Here is a 27264-nt window from a genome sequence, read left to right as displayed (position 1 = left end):
AATGTACTGTAATCTATAAACTGGTTTTGGATGTAAAATAAGATGAATGTAGCAAAGTAAAAAGTTGAATATTTTCCTCTGAAATTTGGTGAAATAGAAGTTAAAGTAGCATAAAATTCTGAGCAAATGTAATACAAAACTTGAGTCAATGTTATTGTTTGATATCTACCACTGTTAAGATAATACTGTAAAATGAAAGCTTTAAGTAACACCAGGGGGGTGAAATCTGGAATTTGTATGAACACAGTATTGTGTGATATCTTTTTCTTTACTTTTTCTAACCTGCAGAATGCAATCAGAGTGTCTCAGTGTGCACAGATCAACCTATCATCAAAGACGCGGAGGTAAAGAAAATCTATTTTAGCTTCCTTCAAGGTAAATCTTTTATGCTCCATGCCATAACTTTTGAAAGTTAACGGCTTCATAGCTGAACTTCATGCTACTCAAAACTTTCTCAACCTCTCTCCTTTATCACTCTCAGTGCATGAATTGAGAGCTTTTACTCTTCTCTCAATAGCTTTCATCTCCGCCTCGTACTGGAGGACTCCGTGTCCCTCAGTATTGGATGCTGACCAATAGCACAGTCCCGAACCCTATAATGCTGATGGAGGACTTTCTGTGCCATCTGCCAGCTATGTGAATTTGAGAGTGTGGATGCAAGTGCATCTGTAAGGTTATTTCTGGCAAAATATGGTTTTAAAATATGCTGTGTAAAAGGTAGGATGGAGAAAGAAGACAGAGTGGGAACAGTAACGGGCAGGAAAACGTATCATGACAGAGAGAGGGAGACCTGGTGGAGGATAATGATCTTTTTTTTTTCTTAGCTTGCTGCTACTCCTCAAAGAAACAAAGGAGAAATATCACGAGATGTAAGAGACTGGTTTAAGCATTGCTGCTGAAATCCACTGGGATGAGAAATAATCCACACTACTATTTAAATTTTGGCTTTCAAATCAAATCATATGTGTAATAGTCTTCTTAATGAGCAGAATCTCGTTGTTTTTTTTATCCAATTCCAACCGTACTTTGAACTGATCATGAATATTCAGACCGCAGCCAGCCTGAACTGACCTCAGTCTCACTGGGTGAAGTGAAATGTTGTGAAGCAGACGTGTTTGACCGGGCATAAAAATTCACTTTAACACAACATTCGCTTTTGCAAATAAACCAGGCACCACTGGCCTGCAAATCAAATGTTGAGTGGACTCTTGAAGCATAGGGTCTGTTAAAGCTAATATTTTGGTGAAGCTCTGCTGGTTATGTCCCCGGAGAAACATTAAAACTAAATGCATTAAGCAAAATACATTTGTGACTTTCATTTCCAGGGTGGAACAATCCTCTAGAGGGCTCTTTTTTTTTTTTTTTTTTTTTTTCTGCCAAAAGGAAAAAGGCTGAATCGATAGAGTGTCATTTGCTGCAGGACAGGGTGGTATTCTCGGCTTCAATAACTCACAGAGGAAATAGCTGTTAGCATTATTGCAACGCACAAATGGCAGTTAACTTAGCTGATGGACAAGAAGCAGCCAGGCTTGAATGTTCCCGAGAAATGAACAAGAAATAATACATTAGAGGTGAAGCACTATTAAAGTGACATTTTCTGAATCTGATTAAAAATCTGAGAAATACTACCCAGCCCATAACCATCCTTCTGTCATTTTCATAGGTGAAAGTCAAGAAAAAAGGCAGAATTATTAATGCCAGCAGAATAGCATGGGAAGTGACATTATTAAGTCACAATATCATTCAACATAAAATGAAGAGGAAATACGTGATTTAAGATTCCCACTAGGGCTGGATGATCACAATGTATGTGATTTCATCTTGCAATATGTTGTGATGAGTAAAGATTCAATAAAGTCTGTTGAATAGGGCTGCAAATAACAATAAGAGCTGACACGTGAAATGATTAGTAAATCAACAGAAAATTAATCTGCAACTATAATTATAATAAATTACTCATCAAAGTCATTTTTCAAGCAAAAATCAAACAGACACTCTCTGGTTTCAGCTTCTCAATTGTAAGGATTTTCTGACAATTGAAACAAATTATTTGAACACATCACATTGGGCTTTAGAGAATTCCAATTCTGAACAGTGTGATTTCCCCAAAGATGACTTGAGAGAATGAGGCAGATGAGGATAATGAAAGTAACCAGAGTTGCGGCCACACAAACAGTTATTTTCATTATTGAATTATCTACCTATTGTTGTCTTCCTGATTAATCAAGTCACCACTTGGTCTATGAAAAACGACCATATTAATTTCCAGAAATAAACAAGGCTGTCTTTAAATTGTTTTTTTTGTCCGACCAACAGTCTACAAAACGACCAACAGTCTAAAATCGCAAGATATACTGTCACATAAGACAAAGGCAAATGCTTGGTGGACAAAATTAGCAGACGCTAATGGCACTTCATCGCATTGATGGATAACGAAAATTGAATTCCAACATTGCCGTAACAAAGTTCTGCTCCATATTGCCCACAATAGCCTCCTACACGTACAGATATTTGAGGTAGATGTCACAGTATCAATCTCTGATGACACATTTCCGTCTTATAGCCCAACCCCAGTTTCCATCACAACAATGCCTTAAATAGTTATTGAAAATATGTCACCGTCAGAGTCAGCACAACAGATTCTTTCTAAATCTAGCTTTTGCAAATTATAATATAAATGCCTGGATGCCAAACAATGGAGAGGATAAAATACGTTTCACACTGCAGAACCCAGCACCTCCGTCTTCAATAGGTCAATTTAATTTTCCTCAGTGCACTGGCGAATTACTCGGATTCCAATTACTTATCATATGTTCTCGTCTTGATTTACTGCAAAGTAAAAAATGTAACTTGCGTTATAGTTTGCTTATATTCGCTGAAGGCTACGGTGCAAAATAGAGAATTTCTCCCTCCGAGCATCTTATCAATGTTTGGAGACAGAAGGAGAATACTCAGCATGTGCGATCGCTCATGCACCCACACACATAGCGGGTACCTCATAAAGTAAGGCAGCTTAAGAGCCTAGCTGCTCAGGCATAACACTTTCCATGCATACAGTTTGGAGAGGAGGGAGGTAATGAGTCGAATTACTTTGCTAAATGGAGAGGGCCTGGTGCTCTGGAGTATAGCACTGTGCAGAGGTGACCTCAGGGGGCCCTGCACTGTATTCAGTTCTCTTTCTCTCTGCTGATGGGCAGGATTCAGCCGGGGTGTTATCAACAGGGTCTATCACTGACTGGTGGATTAAAGGTAGCAGACTAAGGAGGGAGGTATTAGTCCGAAATGTCTCATAAATATGCAAACTATTTAAATTACAAAGGTCTATCAATAAATACACCAAAAAGGGGAGACACTTTTATGCACAAATACCAGTACTGATGTTGGATATTGGCCCCATAGTGACTCAACAAGCTTGATCGGGTATCAGTGACAAAAGAACGATATGGTTTCGAAAACCATTATTTTAATAAATAACATTTCAGTTAATTTATATGTATGTATTCATTTATTTTACAAAGTTAGAAAAGCACTGTTTGAGTCAAGCATGATGCTGCCACGTAAAAGAATGATCCCAATCCCTTCCACACAGTGAGGCATACAATATATATATATATATATATATATATATATACAGAGAGAGAGAGAGAGAGAGACAGACAGAGAGAGAAGTTGCACCAATTGCATGAGAAGTTACATTACCATAATTAAACAGAAATATTAAACCATTATTTCCATTGATGAGCTGATTGCAGAGACAAAAGACAGACAGGGATAAAAGCCAGACTGGGAAATAGATAATTGAGAGCATTAACTTCATTGGACCTAAGCTGATGTAACGAGGGGAGTAATGCAATCATTGGCTTTCTGTAAAGTCAAATGTTCTGTGGGTCTGATTTAAACAGCTACATTAGTGTTTTAAAACACAGCTGGACAAGACGGATGGAATCTTCCACAGGCAAGTTAATTGCTGTGAGCCATAAAGACAGATGATTCATCAACATAGATGTAGATAACATGACACAGTGGGCAGCAGCAGCAGCAGAGTAATATACCAGAAACCAAAAATCAATCATCCTGAATCTCAAGCATGTTACAAAAAATTCAGAGTAAATTGTGTGTGTGAGAGGTGGACAGACTGTTACACTTAATCATGTCCCTCATGAAAGCTAAATAATGACTAATGGCGAATTACTTAAAACATTAAGCTTTAAAGTACGTACAAGAGAAAAACTCCATGAGTGATTATGGTAATAGGAGCATATTTCCTCTCTCGACTGCTTCAAAGTGAAGCCTATGCAGGTGGATTGATATTCCTGTTCGGAGCCACACGAAGCAGAGAGGGCTGGAGGGTTAGTGTGAAGCCAGTCTCCCCCAAATGCTTGTGTGTATAAGTGTGTGTGTGTGTGTGTGTGTGTGTGTTTTAGAATGTGTTTATCTGTGTGTGTCTGCATTTTTTATCAGGGTCTGATCCAAGTGCCTCCAGATGCTGGTGCCATTTGCTCCCCTGCCAATCAAAGGCCACAGCAGAATGCCAGTCCCTGAGAGCCCTGGTTTACAGGCAGCTTACCTGTATCTCAGTATTAGCGGATACACACTGTGCTCTACCCCTGTAGCAGTTAAGTCACACAAGTCAAAGCACCATTTATCAGTTTTTTTGCGAAAAGGCAAAGACTATTCTAGCATAAATAAATTGTTTATAAATGTGTATAACCAGATTAGTATGTAATCAACGGCCAGGAGCAAAAATGAACAGATTAATCCTTTAGATTTCAGTTCTGGGTGATTTGGCAGAGCCCCAGCTATTCTTTCAGCCATGAAATTTTGATGTTGTCTTTAGCCAGAGGACTTACAGAGGACAATTACAAATACTTCATCAACCCTGTCTATAAATTTTTGTTTACAACATGCCTGGGATCTGCTCTTACAGATAACATTGTAACGTGAACTCTGAATTCTGTCCAGTACGTGCATGCATCACTACCTTTAAGTTATTTGTGCATGTGTGGGCCCTCGGATATGCCACTGACTCGAATCAGAATTTTTGGGATTGTAATTATTCAGATTTAGTTGTTCAAAAAGAAGATTAGACAATTTTTTCCATGTAGACAATCTGGCAATCATAAATCAAACTTACATGAGTTTCAAGGATGACTTTGACTCTATTCGCATTCGGCCAGCCACAAGAACTGAAAATATATCCCTTCCTGGAACCTTGCATTTCTTCCATTGCAGTGCACTGTGACTGGCTCTAATTCGGCTTGGAAAGTCCCGGGTGACTAACAGGCCCCCTTACATAGACCTTGTTGGTTCCTGGGACGGACTTAGAACTTTTATTGCCGCGTCATAACCTTTCATCTATACAATCACTATGTTTATGATTCAATTGTTTACTAGAGCACAAAGTTAATCATACATATAGAAAAAAACTTTGAGGAACTTCAAGTCAACTGAGGGGTCACCTACGGATGATTCAACTCATTGACTTAGATTTGGCAGTCTTACATACTGCTATATAGCGAGATATGAAATGAGAGTAATGACGATCACAATAACAATGAAAATATTATGGATTACAATTTAAAACAGATTATTCTAAATGCACCAAAATAACATGAAAACGAGAGAAGGAAACCTTTTCAAGCTTTTTCAAAAAGGGAATATGTTCTCCACACAAAATGTGCATTAAGACAACAAGACACAGCATTATACATTTATCATCGAAGAGGTCAAACGAGCTTCTGCAGAGATAATGGCTTTTTTTAAAAAGACTGGGATGCTATTATATGAAGTGTCTACAGGTTAGGCACCTCTAGCATAGTAGGTTAATGGAAATCACACCAACAGAATATGTCAGAAGATCTGGGGCCAGTGTTGTCCGTGGTTTTCGACACAAATGATCACCCTTATACAACAACAAAGATGAGGCGAGAAAACAAGGTGGGGGTGGTGAGACACTGACATCATTTTTGACATTTACAATCATTATTGCCTAGTGGATGTCTCAGAAAAGGCCACTTGATTGCAGCACATAAGACATATATAGGAAAACCTTCTTTACACATTCTGGTCATTATAAATTATATCACGTCTGCAGACCTTCACCTTGACAGACAGACTTTATCAACTTTCATCCATCTTGAGGAAATATTTTTTGGTCTGTTATATTTCAAAGCATTGACTCAAAACCAGCAATAAATAAAAAGAGAAATTCAAGGAAAGGCAACAGAGCAATAAACAGCCTTAATATGCTTCATGGAGAAATGCATCCGTCCCAATTGCATTGCTGATTCTGGCACAGATTAGCATAGCCTGTAAAGAATTGCTGATATCACTAAAACAGGCTATACTAATTAAAGCCAGAATCATCAATTCAGATCTTCGGACACCTTGACCCCTAAAAATGGAAGAGAGGTTTGGTTCCACGCGAAGCTAAAGCTGGAAACAAATCAAACGTTAGCATCAGAAAGTGAATAGATGAATGGGAGATAAAAGAAAAGGACATGAGAAACTGGAAACTTCCTCTGGATGGAAATGTAAAGAATAACAAAACTTTTAATTGTGAGTTACACTTGCCAAAAATATCTTCATTACATACTACGCTAACAATCTGTTTCCGTCCTATTAAGGCGAAAAGGAAATGTTTTCACATCACTCGAGCTGACTGTTTGAAATACTGACTAATGCAAAATCCCTTTACCCACTATGAGTGTTAACACATGGACCACATGGTGCATTTCAGGTCAGAGCAGCACAGGAGCAGAGAAGGGGTCCACAGGACAGATGTCCCCTCATTTTATAAGCAGTCTTTATCACACAGAATCTGTGAATTTATACCGCACACAATGCATCAAACCAGGACCAGCTTGTCAAAGACACCCTGCCGATAATGGATGGTCTAGTGAAAGAGAAATGGCCATAAGAAAGAAAAGGAGAGGGAACAACCAAGGTGAGAGTTGGGAAAGTACATTATGACAGAAAAACCAACTACCAGATTTGAGATGAGGAAAATATTCTGTATAATCTGTTTCTGCTTGAGCAAAAATATTGCAGCATTTTCAACATATAGGAATACGACAATGACAAAGAAAGATGTATCAAAAGTTTCTCTAACAAAGTTGTTTCACTGGCTTTGACTCTCAGACTTATATGTCAAAAAAAAGTGACGTTCCCTCTGATTGGTTTGGCTGGCTCTTTGAAAACCTTTGTGAATATAACACCAGAGGGTATGTCTGATTGTCAGAATTGTCCAACGAAAAATTAGAACTCAAGACGCTCTGCTCAGACGTCTCAATCCTTCATAGTCTATCCGTGGCTCAGCATATATGGAAGCTGTAACAATTTATCATCATAATGAAACAGACCTAAGATACAGGGCTCGGCAGATACAGTTTACAGATTCATCACCACGGCACTATGACACAAGCAGTGATTTCTATCACTGACTTTGAAAAGGAAAAATTCTTCAGGGGTTGTGTAAACCAAATAACTAAACTAGTATGACTGAGGGGCCAAAAGACCAAAGGAAGAATGTGTGTATGTTCCTTTTCAAAGTTACTGGTGGATCTTTAATTTAATTTGAGAGACGCTGGAAAAGAAGTCATATATGGAAAGATGAAAAACATGCCTGTCTCAAACATTTTCCTCTTTCCAATCTTCTTATTTGTTTTTTTACAAGTGAAATTGTGGAAATGTTTGTACTGTAATGAAACTACAAACTCAAATATATCAATATCATTAAGTTGCAGGTCCTACTCCTCCTCATTTGAGTGTCTGTGACTTCATAGTTTGGTTTATCACTTAAAGCTAGGGTGGGCGATTTTGGAGAAAACAGCCGTTGAGATTCCGTCGCGTGCTCTCTGGCCTCTCCCTGCCACGCTACCTGCTGTAGCTCCTCCCACCGAATGTCAGTTATGCGCGTTCATGTGAATTCAGTTACATTGATAGGAAGACGAAACACCATGTCCGATTCCGCAGCCAATAAGAACGGAGAATCGGAGCCTCGCTCTGATTGGTCAAAGTGTACATGAGCGGTGGCAATTTTTGGGTGCGGCCCACAGAGGCAGGGGAGAGCAAAGTTATGAGCAGATATTCTCAGAGCACTTCACCTACATATAGCTGACTGGCTATTAGGACAGTTTTGCCAAATATTACAGTAAAGAAATTACCCACCCTAGCTTTAACGTACATATGTTAAAATGCTCAAAATGCTAGCTGTTTAGCAATCAATGTTTGCCATGCTAACCATCTTAGTTAGCATGATGCCATTTGTTAATTAGCACTTAACAGCTGAGTTGTTGGGAATGTTATTAGATATGCAGGTATTTGGTCGTAAACCAAAGTAATGGACATGGTGCTGCAAGAAGAAAAGTCAAGGGATCATCGTAGTCATTAGGATTCATCCATTAGAGATGTGAATGTCCACAACAGTGGTTGAGATATTTCAGTCTGGACCAAAGTGGATGGATCAACCGACTGGCCAGTACTGGTATCCCTAAGGCCATGCCACTTCTATTTAGTTTCTAGTGTTGCACACTTTAAATCCCCCCCAGTTTTATCGATCCAGCATTGTTATTCTTGATCAAACAGAAGCCAAACAATTGGCAAATTAAACTCCAGACTTGGATACAAATTGAAAAGAAACAGACTCAAAGCCTTCTTCAAATAATAAAGCTGCTGCTTGGCATTATGCAATACCAGTTAGTGCTCCCTTGTTCCAGTCAATAACTTTAAGTGCTAAAACAACACTTTAAGTGTGATGGCGTCATTCCGAGCTAATAACATTTAATTAAGTGTTCTGACTATACAATGGTCTGCTTTAAATGGACTGCTTTAAAACATGTTTTTTAGGTGTTTTTTAGTGCAGTGGCCTAACAAGTATTTACTTATTTGTCCTGCTTGTACTTCAGTAAGACGATTCTGCTAATGAAATGGGTAATTACCCCAAAACTTGCTTCATATTTTTACGTACAGAAGCAAGATAATATAGGTTGTTTTTATTCAGATGCCAACAGTTGTGTATTTTTTGGTTTTAAGTTCTGTTGCCAGTTAAGAAATATTTCATATTGCTAAATCCAGGATTGCCAACAAAAGGCAATGTGTAGCATTTGAAATTCCTGGAGGGTCTTGTGAGTGGGGACAACCTACAGAATGTATTAAATATGTCAAACCTATACAGAGGTTAGCCTACAGCGTTGTCTCCACCAACGCATTCCAAGGTCGCAGAATAACATGTCTATGGGTTGACTGAAGAGCTGCATGAATCGAATTCCACCACATAAAAATATATTTATGTCACGGGAGAAAAGTTTGGGAGATACATCTGGACACTGTCTCCATCAGGTATGGGACTGTGTGTTCTGGCAGCTGAAGTAGGAAGGATAATAAAAATAGGAATTGTGTGGAGGGAGGGGAAGGAAAAAAAGAGGAGGTGGAGAAAACAAATGTAAGTAAAGTTCTGTAATGTAAAAGTATTGTTGTCATGTTTAGGTTTTCTTAAACATTCACTATAAACATATATATATATATATATATAGGAAATAGGACCTCAGTTTAAAATGGAAGCTAAACCAAATTATCATATTAAATAATATATATCATTAGATCTTAGGAAAATATTAAGGTGTTGTGATGAAGTTGGTATGTTTATATATAATGCAAACATATATTATAAGATATATATATATCAAAGTTAAAGATGATGGACAGGTCAGGAAGTGAGGGTTAGGTTTTCTTAAACATTCACTATAAACATATATATATATATATATAGGAAAGCAGGACCTCAGTTTAAAATGGAAGCTGAAACCAAATTCATCAAATTCAAAGGAATGCCTACATCATTAGATCTTAGGAAAATATTAAGGTGTTGTGATGAAGTTGGTATGTTTCCTTTGGCTAATGCAAACATAGGCATTATAAGAGACAGATATATCAAAGTTAAAGATGATGGACAGGTCAGGAAGTGAGGGTTTGTAGGACTAGAATGGCTTTGTATAGGAAACTGCCTTCAATAACTCAAGTCTGCAGGGTAGGAGTATAGAGCTTACGGTCAACAAGGTGATAAAGAAATTAAAAAGAAGTTCCTGAAAGGCATAATAAGTGTCCAGACAACAGCTAAACCAAAGGTAAAGAAGATCTGTGCTGAGTATAGGGCAAGTTTTTTTGCACCAGGAAATCTCATCACAGAAAATAAGGATTGCTGTGGAGCAAACATATTGACAGAAAGAAGCAGCAATCTGAGCAAAAACTGCCTCTGGAGAAAGCAGCCAATTGATGAGCTGGTGAAGTGCGGGAAAGGGACTTGGCTTAAGGATTGTTCAATATGGAAGGAAACCAAATCAGACTCATTAGTGCAACATAATATGTACCATCATCCCCCCCAAAAAACTCACTAGTTGGGTGAGTCAGGGAGGCTGACAAAAGACTGGGGAATACTGGAGAGATTAGGAATGCAAATTACAATCAACAATAATTATAAAATATTTAAAACAAAACAGTGCAATAGCTACTCACAACTAAGGTTTTGCTTTCATACGTTGTTTAACGGTAGAAATTGCTTGATCCACAGTACACTTTCTCTTGCATACTTTAGCAAGAATGACACAGCATTCATTCTTGACATGACAGCACCTCTAGGCTCTGACTCCAGATAAAAAGTCACAGCTGTGGGTCTGCAGTGTTGCAGCTGCGGTACCTTCACTTTCCTTAACACCCATGACTTCTTCAATCTGTCCCCAAAGGCTACCCAAACCCACAGGGACGCTCCATCTCAGCACCCCGGTGTTTGTGAAGTTCATCACTGTCCCCTACGGCAACTAATACATATGAAACATACATACAGCTCTACACTGTAAAGATTGAAAATCGGCTTTCTGGCTATAAATGATACACCTACATAAAAAGGTGTATGTTTCTTTTAAGTATGCTGTTGTTAGGTTTCATACATACATTTTGTACTGTATCCAAAAAAAGCAAAAAAAATGTTATATATAACATCCTACAAATTGAGGCTTAGACAGAGCACTATATCTGTAAAACCTGCGTGATCACAGATCAATGTAATTCTATTGATATTCATTGGTCAATCAAAATCTGCAGGTATATCATATAGAAAGACTTAAATACCCAGATATTTCATACTATATTATTATTTCAATAACCAGTTATGCTAGTTATGCTTAAATGTCACCACGCTAATCCTGACACATAATCAGGTAGAGACTAACATGTTTAGCCACTGTTAGCCTGCTAACGTTCCCTCAGACGTGGGAGACAACCCTGAAAGCTGCAACGCGTGGTCAGGAAATATGATGGGTGAGCATCCACAGAAATGTAAAGATCTAAAGTTGGCCTAAAGTAACAAAAGATTGTGAATCCTTGATATGCAGTATTAGGGGTGCAGCTATACATTATTTTACATATTGAGTACCGATCATTCCATGGACAAATCAAGTATTTGGATAAAATCAAATACCTTAAAAAAGGTATACATACAACCTAAAACTAATGCATGAATTAAAATAATAATAAAACATAACATTGCCTTTTAAGCTACGGTTGGTAATCTTGAAAAACGAGCAATAAATTAAATTCTTAAAAGTGATCTAATTGAAAAACCCAGCCCCGTGTTGCCAACTCCTTTACAGTGAAAGTAGCAAGCAGTTGCTAAATCTTTAGCCATAATGAATGTACATTCTTCACTAGCCTCCATCTCAATCACATTGATTCATGTTAAATGCTTGTGTTACCACAGGGTATCCAAGTCAGATCCTTTACTCACTGTAACCCGTTGTGCAGCTGTCAAAATATTCCATTGTGCTCTGTCGAAACACTTACTGTTGTAAAAATACAGCTTGATTAATGAACAAAAGAACGACAGAGTTACACAAAAAATGTACAGTAGCCAGCTGTTTCATTGAAGACATATAGACACACTGACAGCAAAGAGTAGAGGTTAAAGAAAGAGTCAATGTGCATGTATTTTAGCAACGTTTAAAACTGAACTTCAGTGCTGGGGACAGAGAGGCTGTGTAAACCTTCCTGTCCCAACAGATAAAAAAAGAAAACGCTCTACTTTAAAAAAAAATACTATACGAAGCAAAGCAGTACAGGAATTAAACTATACAAACTATCTTTTAGACAATTGTTATTCAAGTGGGGTTTAATTCAGTTTTTATTCAGTAAAAAATATGTGGTGGATGCATGTTGAAATAAGTGTAGCATAAGCTGTTTTACTATGTTTAGTATACCCCCTATTTAGTATTCAATGTGCTGCTGTGTTATGTTTGTAAAAAGATCAACTGTGGTAAATATTTAATGACTTCAATGGGGATTTGGACAAAGTAAAAAACATGATTAGTGCATTCCTAGAAGACCCACATCATTGCCAACTGCTTACAAAGTTTTAGCTGAAACTGAAAAAACTATCAAAGAAGACCGAGATACTCATTTGGCGAAAGCTGGAGATGTTTTAAGGAAACTGAGAACAAACATTGCTGTGTTTTAAAAATGCTTAATACTGCTATAGTTTCACCAAAACATTGAGTGGATTGTGAAAACTTCAGCAGAGTAAAGTAATGGTGTGCATGTGTGTGTGTGTGTGTGTGTGTGTGTGTGTGTGTGTGTGTGTGTGTGTGTGTGTGTGTGTGTGTGTGTGTGTGTGTGTGTGTGTGTGTGTGTGTGTGTGTTTGTGCCTCTATGTGTGTATTAATGGACTTGTTATGACGGATATTTCCTAACTTAGTCAAGGATTATTCTGTAATTGCAAGTATGCTCCCCTGAGAGCTGCAGCTGAATACTAAATAGGTTGTTAAATGTTTGAAGCACCACAGTGCAGAACCCGACAACCTAATGAAGTCCCACATGATTGTTTTTTACTATAACTCACCTTTTGTTCTCTCAAACACTCCATCAGCTAAATTTTGACCCAAATTGTTAGGATATCCAGCAAGATACAGTCGAGAGATTATGACAGGGACGGACAGAATATCGTAGCTTGTGGCTCTAAAAAGTGGAGCAAATGTGGATTTTTTTGTCATGATTATTTTGCAACTTTTTCAACATCTGAGACTAGACTACAGAAATAAGCAAAAAGCTAAACAGTTTATTAACTCTTGCAACTTGGGGGTTTCTTGAGATCTCTACAAGTTTTTCTTGCATAAAATACATGCATAAGAGGTGTAAGGCATTCAGGACTTAAGAGTAGCTTAAAAAAATACTTTTTAATGATGTGAAAATGTCATGTAATTATTGCAATTTCTTATTGTAAACTAGACTTAAGTAACAAATATGACTGAGGAATATGCCCTCCAGTTTTTGGAATTCCAATATACTAATAATGTGCTGGAAGACAGTGACCTCTTCAATTGTGGGTTTCAAATAAAAACAATTCCTCAAAGCATTACAAATCTTGAATCAATGATTACAATCTGCCAATTAACATCGTGAAAGTCCAATAAAATCTAACAATGTAACCAATAGCTGAAACAGATAAGATAGAAGAAGCGGCGGACAAACTTATAACTTCAGACAGGTAATCATATTCCAAGAAATGAGGTGACAGAAATGGTTTATCTCTTCCTACACTCACGCCCCAAATATGTGTTCGTCCATATCTCTTGTGTAACCTTGTCTGCGCCTCCTGTTACTGAGAACTCAAATTAAATGCACGCTGACTGAATTCCATCCAATGCTCGAATGCCTTTAAGACCTGCTGTACGCAAACTGTAAACCCATTAAACTCTGTACAGAGTAACTTAACAGTGTACATATGCACCAGTTTTTCCCCATGACAAATTAGCCTTGCCTTTGGCTAGTGATACATTATTATTTGTTTATGTTTGCTTGATTTTAATGTTTTTTTGTGTTAGTTTCACTTACAGAAATTTATTGAGTATAGCCTGAGGTTCTCGTCTCTTATATAAGTGCAAGTCTATTATCAATCATTGCTTCAGTGCACACCTGATTTCCATAAAGAGGCTCTCTCGCCGTAGGCTACATCATTTAATTGTATATATTTTTAAGAGGAGCTGTAGCACCTTTTTTTTCTTTTATCACAGAGTAAGCTTTGCATCAGCATGCACTGTGTAGGTACTACTATTACACAAAATATGCCTTTTACTATGTCTATAACGATTACCATTTATTTCCATTCAAAAAATAAAGACTAAAGTGAATGCAAAAACGTTTTATGTGTAATCAGGACCACTCATGGGCCAAATGTTTATAATTAATAAATAAAGCATAACCTATTCCTTTAAACCTATTTTTGTCACTATGTACTCACCCCTAGTTGAAATCCTTTGGCACATGAGAGAACAGATTTCGGAAATACAGGACCTGGTTGCCTGTATGTCTGCTGACTGGTCAAAAGTGGCAATTAAGGCCGCACAATTACAATCCCAGACTCTCCAGGTCGACACACATATTTCCATTTCAGTTACTGAGGAGCTGCCTGCCCGCCTCCTGAGGCACCAATACATCAACATCATTTCTACGGTTCTTATTTGAAATAAAACCACTTGTTTTTATCAAACAACACATATTCAGTGTTCATGCAGCACAGATAACGTTATCACAAGCTCTGTATTTCTCTGCGCCCCCTCCTAATCACAATCACATTGCACATCAGTTTATTATTAGTATAAGTTCTGGTAGGATTGGCATTTTGGTATTGTGGTTGTTGTCAGGCTATTGTCATGATTATGTTTGTTTCATTTTTTTTCAGTCTCGTGTGTGCGCACATAATAAGTTACAGATGGTTTGCACCCGTCACTAAGGACTTTAAGCATGGATGAGTCAATCAATGCTATAGGGAAGGGAAAATTAAGAAATTCCACGTTTCACTTTTTCTTTTCAAAGGCAGCTGTGACAAAAGCCAAGAAAAATACAGTAGATGATGTACTCTGTTTTAGTAACCTGACCTGCCAATCAACGCAGAGGGCTCTGCAGGTCATCAAATGGTCACTTGAAAAGGACATTCACTTTGAAACCTTACTGATTGGTGATTGGATGAACCATCTGTAAATCAAACTTTTACTGAAGCAAAGAAGAGCAAAAAACACCCGTTGCTCTTCACATTACACTGATTGGTCCGTGCTCTGGCTCGGCGGACAGAAACACATTACTTGACATGACATTGTGACATTGCAGGAATCTGGCTGCCATGCGAGGTGACTGTTGTAGAGGACATTGAAAATGTCTAACATTAACATTAGCAAATGGCGTGGAGCTGCAAATCTTGGCAAACGTTGACACGGGGGGGGGGGGGGGGGGGGTGTCATTTGTGAAAACAATGGATCCTCTGACTCTTAACTCACCAAATGTTTTGGGGAGGTGAAGTGTCTGGAGGTCACCTTTCAGCGGAGTGCCTTCTGGTTACAATGCCGTCTACTGTTGGTGCACGACTATCCTCCTCCGGTCGGATCATGGCGTCTGGGAGGCAGACAGGGATCAAGGGGGCAGAGGGAGGATGAGAGGAAAGGAAAGAATGAGTAAAAGAGGATGTGTCCAAATTAGGAAGTGGAACACCTATAGGTCACATTATCTTTAGCATAAAATGAAAGGCACATTGCAAAAGGTAGGAAAGACCATCACACTCTTTCTCTCCAGAAAATATGAATTTTATCCCTCAAACTAGAGCCAAAGGTCTTCCATCATCATCAATGTGTATATCTTTTCAAGGGTGTCGCTGCCAAATCGCATTTTGCTGTGAGTGATCTACCTTTTCATCCGCTGCAGTGTTAGAATCTTTCTTCATGCAATTTGTTTTAATCAAGGATCTACTTGAGAAGTGTAGCTACCATTCCACGCTGGATAATATCTGTCAAAGGGAAGAATGGCATGTCTTCATGTCTAGGGAAGTGTTCATGCCTTATATAGTCTTGGTCTAGTAGAGTTGCCTGCTGCACATTGCTGGATCTAGCCAGGGGCTAAGGAAGCAGACCTTATGAGAGCTCATTAAAACGGTCTTAAGAGACAAATATGAATGTGGTACAAAAAAAATGAGCTTAAGTCATGGAGCAGTTCCCATACTGAAAGCACATTTACATAAAATGAAAGTCATAGCTGGATTGGAAAGGTAAATACAAAGTGTGATAGAGTGGAGGACGGTCAAGGGTCCCTGTTAATATTCAAATAATTGACAAAAGCCTTGAGTATTGTGAAACAATGGAGAACGTCATACTCTCCTTTTCATTTAACACTTACAATTGACAGCTCAAAGGTCAATCGAGGAAACATTTCTCTTTTAATGTAGAGCTACATTACTTTTTTTTTTTTAAAACACTGACAATTTCACCGGCTGCACGAAGACCTAACTCATTTAAAAAATGATACAGAAATGTTTTCTTGCATTTTAACAAGATGGGGTACTTCATCCTATTTCTGACAACCTCATTGGCCTATCTGCTCCACATTTTAGCTGATTGTGCAGGGGCATTCTCAAGTGAGCCATAAAGAGGACTGAACGAGACAATTACCATTTTCAAGTTTCCACTTTAAAATCGGCAATTCTACTTGATCTGAGTCTCAATTTGCATGAAATACCCGATGAATGAGGGGGCTTTTCCCACAATAATATGAAATGGTAATTATCCAGATAGAGTGCGAATGTGAACGTACAATAGCTTATTACCAAATCTGAAACGCAGTACATGTCAAGGCCACTCCTTTAAAGTAACAGATAAAAGGTCAAGTAATTATAAAAGCTTTAGTTCTCAGTTTCACAGCGAATTACTCTGAAGAAGAAAATCTTGAAGTGCTCCTTTTTAAAATGCAACTGTGAGGAACGGGAGAAGAAACTAATGTTTAGTCAGTAAACTCTTGTCGGATGTGAGAATATCATTCAATACAGAAGCCAATGGAATGGTATTTGTTGGTTGGGAGGCAGCAACAGATCTAGTTCTATACATCTGTAGCGCAGTCACATCAAAAGCTGTAGCTCAGTGGGAAGAGGTCACCTTTAACCTTAAGGTTGATGGTTTGAATCCCTACTGTCCACATGTTAAAGTGTCCTCAGGTGAGACACTGAACCCCATGCTCCCAGGACACTTCACAGCAGCCCACTGGTCCTAAAGGCTTAGGATGGATTAAATGCAGAGGTCAAATTTCCTGTATGTACCTTTATATATATATGATTTTTTTATTTTATTTAAAGCTTAGTTTAAATTCCTTAAATTACAGTTTTAGAGGGAAAACAACATTTTTAACTTATCAATTCTTAAATGTAGGTGTAACTTTGTTTCTGTAGTTTATGCAAACATGGAGATGTGTAGTACCTGTAGTGTTAAGCAGTTTAGAATGAGAGGGAAATATTTGATTATGCTTAACTAGCGGCTGCCATTAGGACATTACGAACACATTAATGGCATACAGTTTTTTTTCGTTTGATTATTTTTATTATGTTAATGTTGTGATGCATTAGTCTCCACTTAGTAAGCACCTCTATTATAATCAGGCCAAAGTATGAAATGACAAAGAGCTGGTAAAACATCTGCATTCATTATGGAACTGTAAAACTTGATGTCGCAGGTGAAAAGAACCACCTGGTGTCTTCATGTGTATTAAAGGAGGCACACAGGAGTCTAACATTGCAGCACACGGCCACAGAGGTACAGATATAAACCACAGTGGCAACTACTTCTACATGATAGGTTGGATTTACCAAATCTCCTGGCACTTTCACTCACAGCACCACTTCTTTCTTCCTCCTAAATGGAGCCCCTTATCTCACCTAGCTATGGTCCAATATAAATCAACAAGCAAAGCTCTTTTTAAATTTATTGGCCGAAAATACATCCATATCAGCTTTCACTGACTGTTTATCCTGCCCTGCGAGAGCAGCAAGGCGAGAACAACTACACAGAAAAACTGCCCCTGATTAATGTCTTTTGGGTTTTATGTTACATGACTCAAACACCCAGTGTCGAGTTGATTTAGAAGCTGCCAGTTCTTGTTTAGCCATGATAAAAACGGGGCTCAAGTATCATTAAATGCTTAGGAAAAAGGGGAAGAATGTTGACTAAATCTACCTCTTATATTAACTTTCAAGCAACATATTAAACTTGCAGCAAATACTTCATCCCGTCATAGTAACTACAACAAATGACTCATTATCTAACCACCTGCATGTAAGGCAGTAGTGCAAGAGTGTCTTACAAAAGGCTTTTTATGATGAAGTGACGGTGCGGAGGAGTATATATTGTCTCCAGCTGTAACACTGCATACAGGAATGTGTAGGAGCAAGGCAGTTTGTGTGTGTGAGTCAATTAGACAGAGGTACAGAGTGAAAAAGACGTGTGTGTGTGTGTGTGTGTGTGTGAGTCTCTCATGGATGAGCTGCAGTTGAGATTCGGCCAAGGTCATCCTCTTACTTATGACATACATGGAGACAGACTGAGCCTCTCACTTGGACGCTCTCCATCCGCTCCCACTGATAAGACCGGCTACTTCATGTGCAGCAGACAGACACTGAGGGTCTGTATTGTGTAGATCTTGTGTCTGTTTTCTTAAATCGCAATGAAGATGACAAGTTTTCTCATAAATAGGCCTATATATGTCTTTATATGTGGAAATGGGCTTCAACATATAGTTAGATGTCATGTTATACTACATCTGGGTACACTAAAATAAAGACTTCCCATGTGAATTTTTAAATATAGAAGGATGTACTGGGGGTAAAAACCAGTCCATGTATGAGCTACTGTAAAGCAGAGAAAGCACACTGCAGTCACAAGTACTGCTCAGTGGAGAATAATTATTACGTTAAAAGGATTTTCATCCACAAAGGTGGACAGGGATATTCTGTTAATTGGTTTATGCATGTCAGCTGGAAAACTCAATTGCAGGCTATCAAAGAGGCCTGAAACAGTTTCACCCATTTAAGACCTTAACCCGACTGTCGACAGCCCACATATTCCTTCCCAATGTCTGAAGCCCCGTGTAAAATGTGACTATTGTTAGTGCAACTCACTGACCAGCAGGACCGCTCTGCTTTCTCCTGTTCAACACTCAGTCACCACCCTGCAAGCTAGAGCTCGCCTTAAAATTTATGAGACAAAAAAAAATCTCTCTGGCACATCAGTGAGGACACATTTCAGTTGTTGTTTTTTTCCTCTCAGCCTTCTGTTGTACTCAGAGAACCACATGCATTCAAGAATAGGGCTGGGTTAAGGACAGAAAGAGAAATATGTGTGATAATAAATACTGTATGGGTGAGACATTACTGTTTATAGAGATTAGATAGGAGCCAGGTTGGTGCCAGTTTTCAAGCAAATGCATGATGATGGTGACAGATTACACAGCGTTTAAGGAAGTGGCAATAAAGTAATGAAGAGTGATATTTGCTGTACTGGGAGGATGGGTTGTTGTTTGCAAAAAGTAGCATGCAATTATGCAATTAAAATGAACTGACAGGGATCTGAATGCAGGATGCAGTCAGTTGTCTGTGCATGACTTGCATATCAAACAAATAGAACAGACCCAACAGAAACCATGGTCCTACATCAATAAACCACAAACGTTGTTCTGATCATTAAACGTTCACGTTGTTAAATGAGTATATCTGTGAGCCATCTACTAAAACACTGCCTGTTCACACACACACACACACACACACACACACACACACACACACACACACACACACACACACACACACACACACACACACACACACACACACACACACACACACACACACACACACACACATATACATGGACACCTTCCCCCAGTGGTCTTGCAAAGGGCCGTATCCACAACTTCAATCAAGTGGCCAAACTCCAGGCAAGCTCCTGTGATGCAGAGACGTTCAGGGACTGATCACCATAACTACAGCTGATGATCTCAACATGCGATGCTTCCCGTTAAATGAGCCTTAGCCCGTGGAGGTGGACCAATTGGCAGGAAATGAGAGCAAATTGATTGGGAAACAGATGGAAGATAAGCAGCCACTATGAAGCCCATGAGGCTGTAAAGGAAGGAAAGAGATGAGGGGTGAAGATGAAAACGAGACAGAGTGAGCGAGAGTGGATAGTTTGAAAGGGCCAGTAAAATTAACCATGGAACATGACTTTTAAAAGCTTGGCACTGAATAAAGCAATTTCCTCATTGAAATCAACAAACTGAGGTCAATATTTGTCCATGTATCCAAGCAAAAAGTACAACTTTGAACAGTGTCATTCAGAACTGTCAGTAATGCATTTGAACAAAACTTATCTGCTCAAGGAGTTAAAAACATTGAAAGCTATCTGTAACTCTGTTATTTGCTGTATTCTTACGTAATCTTTCTAAGAAAACGGGACACAAGAGAACAACATAGAGGCCTTGAAATTATGCCAAAAAGCAAAGCATTCTTGCCCTCATTTGTTAAAAGGCATCTTTCTAAAGAGTTCCGCAGGGAGACAATATGTCCGCTGTCAAAGCCAATTTCAAGACAAAGTCAAGTTTCATTCAATCAGACATTTCACACGTCAACACTAACGAAAGAACGGGTCTTTGTGACCTTACAAAAAAGTAATCGAGTCTGAGACAGTTGCTAAGCCCTTCAAAGGCATAATCCTTGATCCAAATATAAACACAAGGGTCAAACTGTCAGAATCTAAAAGTAATCTGCTTAGTGCTCCCAAATTACCACATCTTTTAATATCAAATCAATGTCGTTGGAAGCTGTTCGCCATGATGATTAAAGGTATAATATACAACTATTTCCTAAAAACAATGTATGAATTGATACAAAAATAATTCTTCTCAATCATCACTTACTAGAAGTGTGTGGCGGTGTTTGTAAAGACCCTACTCTCTGCCTGTATTTTCTATTTCTTCTTATTTTGCTTTGTTTGGGACGATTCTGGGTGTCAGCAGAGAGCATTTAGACCCCACGTGAGGGTGTAACCCCAAGCCAATAAGCAGGGTGTGCAGTTCATTCTCATTCCCAGGTAAAACATGCCGCTCTGTCACAATCCTCGGCGTATCGAGCCTTACAGGCCTGACACTGACAGGCCAGATGTGGAATTTAGTTTACTTTTGGGCTGCATTCATTCACCTACCCGTAGGTTTGTGAGAAGAAGTGGATGTGTTTATTTGTGCTTTAGAATATAACTGCCATGAAAGAAATCAGAAAATATTGTTTTATTCTTTGATTCACGGCTTTCATCTAACTAACGCCAGCTCCTTCTGCGCTCTCTCCCTCTCTCTTGCTCGCTTGTTGAGACGGAGAGGACAGGATTTTGAATGCTGTGTTTATTAAGACAAATCCCTCAGTTATATATGTAAATCTAGTTAAAACTTATATGGTGAAAAAAATTAAGGATTTAGCTATAATGTTTAAGTCAAATGTGAGTGTGACAGCACAGTGACACCACAGACAAGATTTTGACCACTAGCAGTTGTATGGAGCAAACTGGGTTCCAGTTTTGTTAGCTTTATAAATGCATATGAGGACAAACATGCTCAAGTTTCACGTTAGTCCACTGATTCACAGTTGGCGGCATTAACAGGCAAAGACACGGGTGTGGCAATGCACCAACACAAAGCAAGCAAGAAGAAGACCAAACAATGCAAGATTTAAAATATTCAAAAAAATCAGCTTTGCTTAGAAAACACAAGGACACACAATAAAACTCCACAGGTTACCTTGAACAATTCCTCCGGCCAGAGTTCATATGATGGTTAGGGCATTGACAACAATGTCCCTGTGATGCATGTGATCTGATTGTGTGCTCTTGAAATGCCCTGTTATATCTGCTGAGGTTGATATAACACACACAAAAACATTTCCCTGTGTTTATCTTGCTGACTGGATTACAATCTGTCTTGTAGGGCCGGATATGAAAGCTTCATATAAATCTCTGTATACTGCATGAGGGTTCAGCAGTTTACCTAAAATATCCCCACTTTACTTCCCAAGTAGAGAAGTAGAAATGTAGAGGATGTCGTGGTATAAAGTAGTCCCATAATTTTTCTCTGCCCAGGTAAGAGGCATAGATGTTATTATATACTCTTACAGATATAGGGATTAAGAAAGCTATATGATAAATGATAAGAAAATAAAACAGAAGTTGAACCTCGCAGAAGAGATCTCAGGATTGTGCCACTTCACTGTGAATTACCTACAACTTCAAATAAGTATCTGTACTACAGGATGCTTCATGCCACTGCTGAATTTAGATGTGACGTCTACCTCATGTCTGCCACCATTAACAGCCTATTGATCCCAGTGAAAGTAGACAGTGTCAGATAATGACAAATCTGAGCCCAAGACACATCACATTACAGTCAGATGAATTCATATAAAGAGCTTTAAATAAACAGGTTGATCGTAAAGTGCAAAGTGCATGAGTCATCATAAGTGGGAGGATGAGACTTGAATGGGTTGAGGGTTGTTATATGCCCAGAGTGTGAATTAAGAATCCAAGCGTGGTCTCTCCATCATTAACCCTTCAGTGCTACACTGACCTTAGATGTTCATTTGATCTCATCATGTTTCGGTGAGTGTCGAAGTGGAAAGGGGTGAGGGTACGGAAAGCGCCCCTTTGATGTTTCGTAATGCAAAATGTCTTTTATCTCTCATGGAGCGTTTGATACTGGGCCGGCTGTCCAAAAAACTCAATTAGAGCTACTCTGAATGTGAGCTGACAGCATAAGAGGAGGCGTGAGGCAGCGAGGTGCGAACGACACAGGGGGGAATAATAAATGCAACTCTTAGGACAAAAGGGACCACAAACTGAGCAACACAAACAAAAAAGAGCAGATGAAATCTCTCTTTAACTGCAGGAGAAGGAATTGTTAAAAAGAAAGAAAATAATCAACAGCACCAGCTCTGAAAGCAAGATGACCAAACCACAAACTAATTTCTGTTTATGAGCCGCTCTGAATGTGTGATATCCAGCTGGTGTGCAAATAAGCTTTTCATTGAAGTTCGTTTTAATGGTGAGCATTGTGTTTGATTGATAATTGAAGGCAGCTTGCTTGACAAATGATGTGGATCCTTGCTCCACAGAGGGAAATTCCTCAGCCCATTTAGCCAGCCATCATCTGGGGCTTCATCACCACAAACACCACAGAGTAGCATTAAAGAATTCAGAATCCCAAAAGCTCAAATGCTCTTAGCGTGTTCACTCAGCCGTGTGCAGTGTGGGTTGTTTTCCACATAAAGTGTGCAGCACCTTAGGAAACAAGGTGGAAGGAAAAGTGGGAATGGGATAAAGTAGGAGGATGGAAGGGATGACGGGAGGAGGTGGAATATGTGTGAACGTGTCTCTGCATCTTTGTGTCGTGTCTATGGACAGGACTGGCAGACCCCCCTGCATTCTTGAATGAGTGTGAAAACATGCACTGCAGCTTAGGTGAGAGGAGGAAGGAAAGTGCAGCGGAGTTGGGGAGGAAAAGTGTCAGAGGCATTGCTTTTTACATTACGCCTTTCGTCTCCTCCTGCCATCGGTCAACAGAAATGGGAGAACACCGTCTCCCAAACACTGCACTCCATTCCCATATCGTCTAGCTAAGGACCGGTTGAGACACCAAAGAATGAGAAAATAAAGAAGGCTATATTACAACGTCCCAAAAGAGCAAAAACAATTATTCATGCACAAAGGAATTTAACAGCATTGTCTCAGTGCCAGCACCAACAAAATAATATTCTTGGTTTTCAAATAAAGATGGTCTACTACCATCAGGCTAAAAGCTATTTCTAACCTTCAGCTTGCAAGACCGCTGACAGTCATGAAATACTTCCTGTGGACGCTGAAAAGAAGCAAAAAATGCAGGCAAAAGGTCGACTCTAACAACTTCAGGAGAACAAACTGATTTAAGAAACCAAGGGAGTGGGACTTCATAATAAGAGAACACTGTACGTCTCACACAAACAAACATACTGATGAGGAAAAAGTATTTTCTCACACATCAGTGAGGCTCACTGGGGGATTTTTAATATGTTGTGGCCATAATTTGACAAGCATAATGTTAAAAAAGTGTTTGTGTTTTCAAGGGAATTGCTTCAGAGAGAATCATAGGTTTACCAGTGTTGAAAAAAACGTGTCTTTAGAAATCATGGGAACAACATCTTTGGGGGCCATTTGTTTTTCCTTTTCACAAGTTATTTGTCCAGTTTGACCTCTTAATGTTGCACAAACAGTATGCCGTAAACAGTGAGGACCCTGAGTCTCCACCCAGAGAACATATTGAGAAATAAGCAGCAATGGAGAAGAGATCTGAGCTGTATCTGTGAAGAATTTGTCAAGAGAAAGTACAATATTTAAGCTAAGAATTGTGCAGAGACAGAACTTGCTTATAAAATAAGAATAACCACAAGAAAAACACTTTTATGTGTAAAACAAACAACATCCCTGTAATGCTGAAAGCTATAGGACTCCAGCATGTTAAAGCCAACTTCTTCACATTTTGCCGAAAAGCTGCGGTGAACCACAGTTATGACAGCTGAAGGGTTATTATCAATTAGACCGGCTGTGTCTTTTTGCCTGTGTGGCTATAAGGGGGGGACAGAACAGCTGAGCCTCGGCCTCAGGAGGTGACAAAGAGAAAGACAAGCAGCAGCAGTCAACCAGTCTTATTGGGAAAAAATCTCCAAAAGACAACAGAAGGGAAAACAGACAGGAGTAGAGAAACGAGCTTAGAAACTGAGCCCTACAGCTGGTGAAAATCAAACCGAGGGATATGTTTTTTAGAATTCCAGGCTACCTTCAGTCATCTGAAGAAATCGTCTCTGCAGTGTCTCTGTTTCAAAAAACATGTCGCCACAACATTTGCAACAAAGTCTGTCTTTCAGTCTAGACTCTAGGATATATTTCATTTCCAGCCGTGTCATTGTCCGGTGGAATGCCATCGTCCTTATCCGTGGGGAACAATTTATCATCCAGTAAAGAGATAATGATGTTCAGGTACATGCTAATGTCCCCATAATAACGGCACTCTGATTTCAAATGGGTATTAATGAGAGATTTTGGAATAGCAATCCAGACTAATTAAAAAGACACTCAACATCATCAGAGTGAGATACTCCTTCGTGGTGCCTCGTCTATTTGCCTAAAATGCCTCTTAAATAGTGATTCCCATCGCCAGGTGGAAACCTGCAGCCAAGCAGAGACATTTTTAACAGGAGAGGAAAGACACAAAGCCATCCAACGTTAAAGATCAAAGTAAGAGCTCTACAGACATTAAGCGTCAATTTTCGGTGTAACTTGTTAAACTGTTGTAGTCACAAATATATTATATATAATTTACTGCTTCGTTTGCTAACTAGTTTTCATGCACTCAAAATCACAACTTGTAGTGTTCAGGTGTGTGTTTATATATATCTGTGTATAGATTTTTTTTAATATATATATATATATATTTTTCAGTTAATTGAGCTACTCAACATTTTTCCCACATAACTCTTGGAAACCCCTGGGTACAAGTACCAGTGATATGAAACCACTTTTCTATAAGACATAGCGTTATTTCTGGTTTGCAATGGTACTTTATTAAAAGTGAAAAAAATTGGCACCCACCGCATTGCTCTTTCATCCACAGTGGAACAGAAAATCATCTCTTGTTCAAAGTCTGGAAATACCTGCAGCACAGACGAACAGGAGGTCGGGTAATAATGAGCACGAAATAAAATTATAAAAATGCAAAACACAAGCAAAGCAGCACGCATCAGAGGGTGCAGCTTAATAGTCTTATTAGAAAACAGCCACCCTGTCAACACATTACCGGATCCATAGTTTGCTGTTCGGAGTGAAACAAACATGGAGAGGCTCATGCTCCTTCACTTCTTTGTTCCTTCTCTGCTCTGCTGGATCAAGAGTTAATTCTGCTCAGAGTGACTGTGGGCTGCAAGTGACAGCAGTGAATTAATGATTCATTATGCCCAGTGTAAGCAAATAGTGAGCCGGTGAAGGAGGAAAATGGATTTACACACATCCAACGCCAACCATGACATCTCCTCAGCTAAAAAAATATATCCCCTTATGCACAGAGAAGAAGTTAAAAGCAGCACTGGTTTGTAAAACAACAGGATTAAAAAAAAAGAGAATATGCCAAATGTGCTGTTCAGAGCCACACATTTTTTGTGAAAACTACTTCTTAAGAAATGTGAAACCCGAAAACTTCGACATCATAATCATTCATTATAAATGTGATGTATTGCTCGCTCAGCCTGGGGCTTTCATCTAAATGAATTTTCCATTTTCTTTCTCTTTCAGGCCAGTCACTTGAGTCCTCACTACATCTTAGCCTCGCCATATGTTCAGAGGTATAACTGTAAAAAAAAAAACACTAAAAGAGGAAGTAAGGACTCTGCAAGGTGCTTGATGATGTGGAGGACACCATAAAAATTTGATGGTTCATGATTTGACAGTTTGGGATTATTAATGCAGAGAAAACTGCGCATTTGCAGAATGTGTAGTACATGCATATTCCATTATAAGACACACTGCTGGTTTAGCTGAAGATTTGCTTTGGGACAGTTTATGTCGAATACACAAGATTATTCTCTCTTGTGGCATAACTTTAACACGAAAGCTCTTTTCAGGTTCGTACAGGCAAATCTACAAACCCCGTTAATCTCATGTGTCCACAGATCACCTCAAGGCTGTAAAGTCAGCCGAGCATCACAGATTAGAGTCTTGCTTTTTCTAGTTTCTATTTAAGAGAGTTGTTCAAGTTCCACAAATGTTATATCATCCCTTCATCCTACCTTTTCCCATTCTGCCTTTCCTCTCTATCATTGTCACAACCTAAAGGAATAGCAATTATTCAATTAAGTCGATTTCATGTTCAATTTGAGCAATATAAAACTCTGGGGGCTTTTAAATCTCCAGTATAACACATGGCCAACACTTTTTGAGCTTTTGTGAATGTATTCAAAATCTTTAAATTAAATAACACATCAACAGATGCTTCAATTTTTCAGATTCCAGCGATGTGACGTTTGAAATTGATTGTTTTATTCAGACAGGACTTATGAGCAGGTTAAACACGGAGAGACACGGATGTCTAGAGGTCCTAGGGATGTACAGCGACCATCTGCATGTCATCCTGATGGATGAGGCAGGAGCAGAGATCGAATGACCTCGCCATTTAGACAAGTCATGTGTTAGGTCGGCCGCCGCCCTGTCACTTCCACTGACTAACGGTTACATTGAACGTGAACACGCCCAGACTATCAGAACGACAAGGCTCCAATAATGGCAGTTAGGGATTCTGTGTGTTCCCGAGGTAGGGGGGGTAAAAGCTAATCAATGTGAATGCATTTATTACAGT

At 39.0% G+C, this 27264-nt stretch overlaps 1 protein-coding gene across 2 annotated transcripts in view; it reads right to left on the bottom strand.

Moving 5' to 3' along the window:
* Positions 1-27264, bottom strand: part of chrm3a (cholinergic receptor, muscarinic 3a) — a 75880-nt gene that overhangs the window by 34823 nt on the left and 13793 nt on the right. Inside the window, exons 2-3 of one of the 2 annotated variants that reach the window (XM_054599980.1) lie at positions 25509-25570; positions 15318-15432 (exon numbers count right to left, since the gene is read on the bottom strand). The gene's annotated coding sequence lies outside the window, so the exon portion shown is untranslated. The remainder of the gene's footprint in view (positions 1-15317; positions 15433-25508; positions 25571-27264) is intronic. The other variant, XM_054599981.1, reaches the window with a different exon arrangement.

Source organism: Anoplopoma fimbria, chromosome 6 (assembly GCF_027596085.1).
Source record: "Anoplopoma fimbria isolate UVic2021 breed Golden Eagle Sablefish chromosome 6, Afim_UVic_2022, whole genome shotgun sequence".
Lineage (NCBI taxonomy): Eukaryota > Metazoa > Chordata > Actinopteri > Perciformes > Anoplopomatidae > Anoplopoma > Anoplopoma fimbria.
Note: the sequence above shows the minus strand (reverse complement) of the source record. Positions and strands in the feature narration are given on the sequence as shown.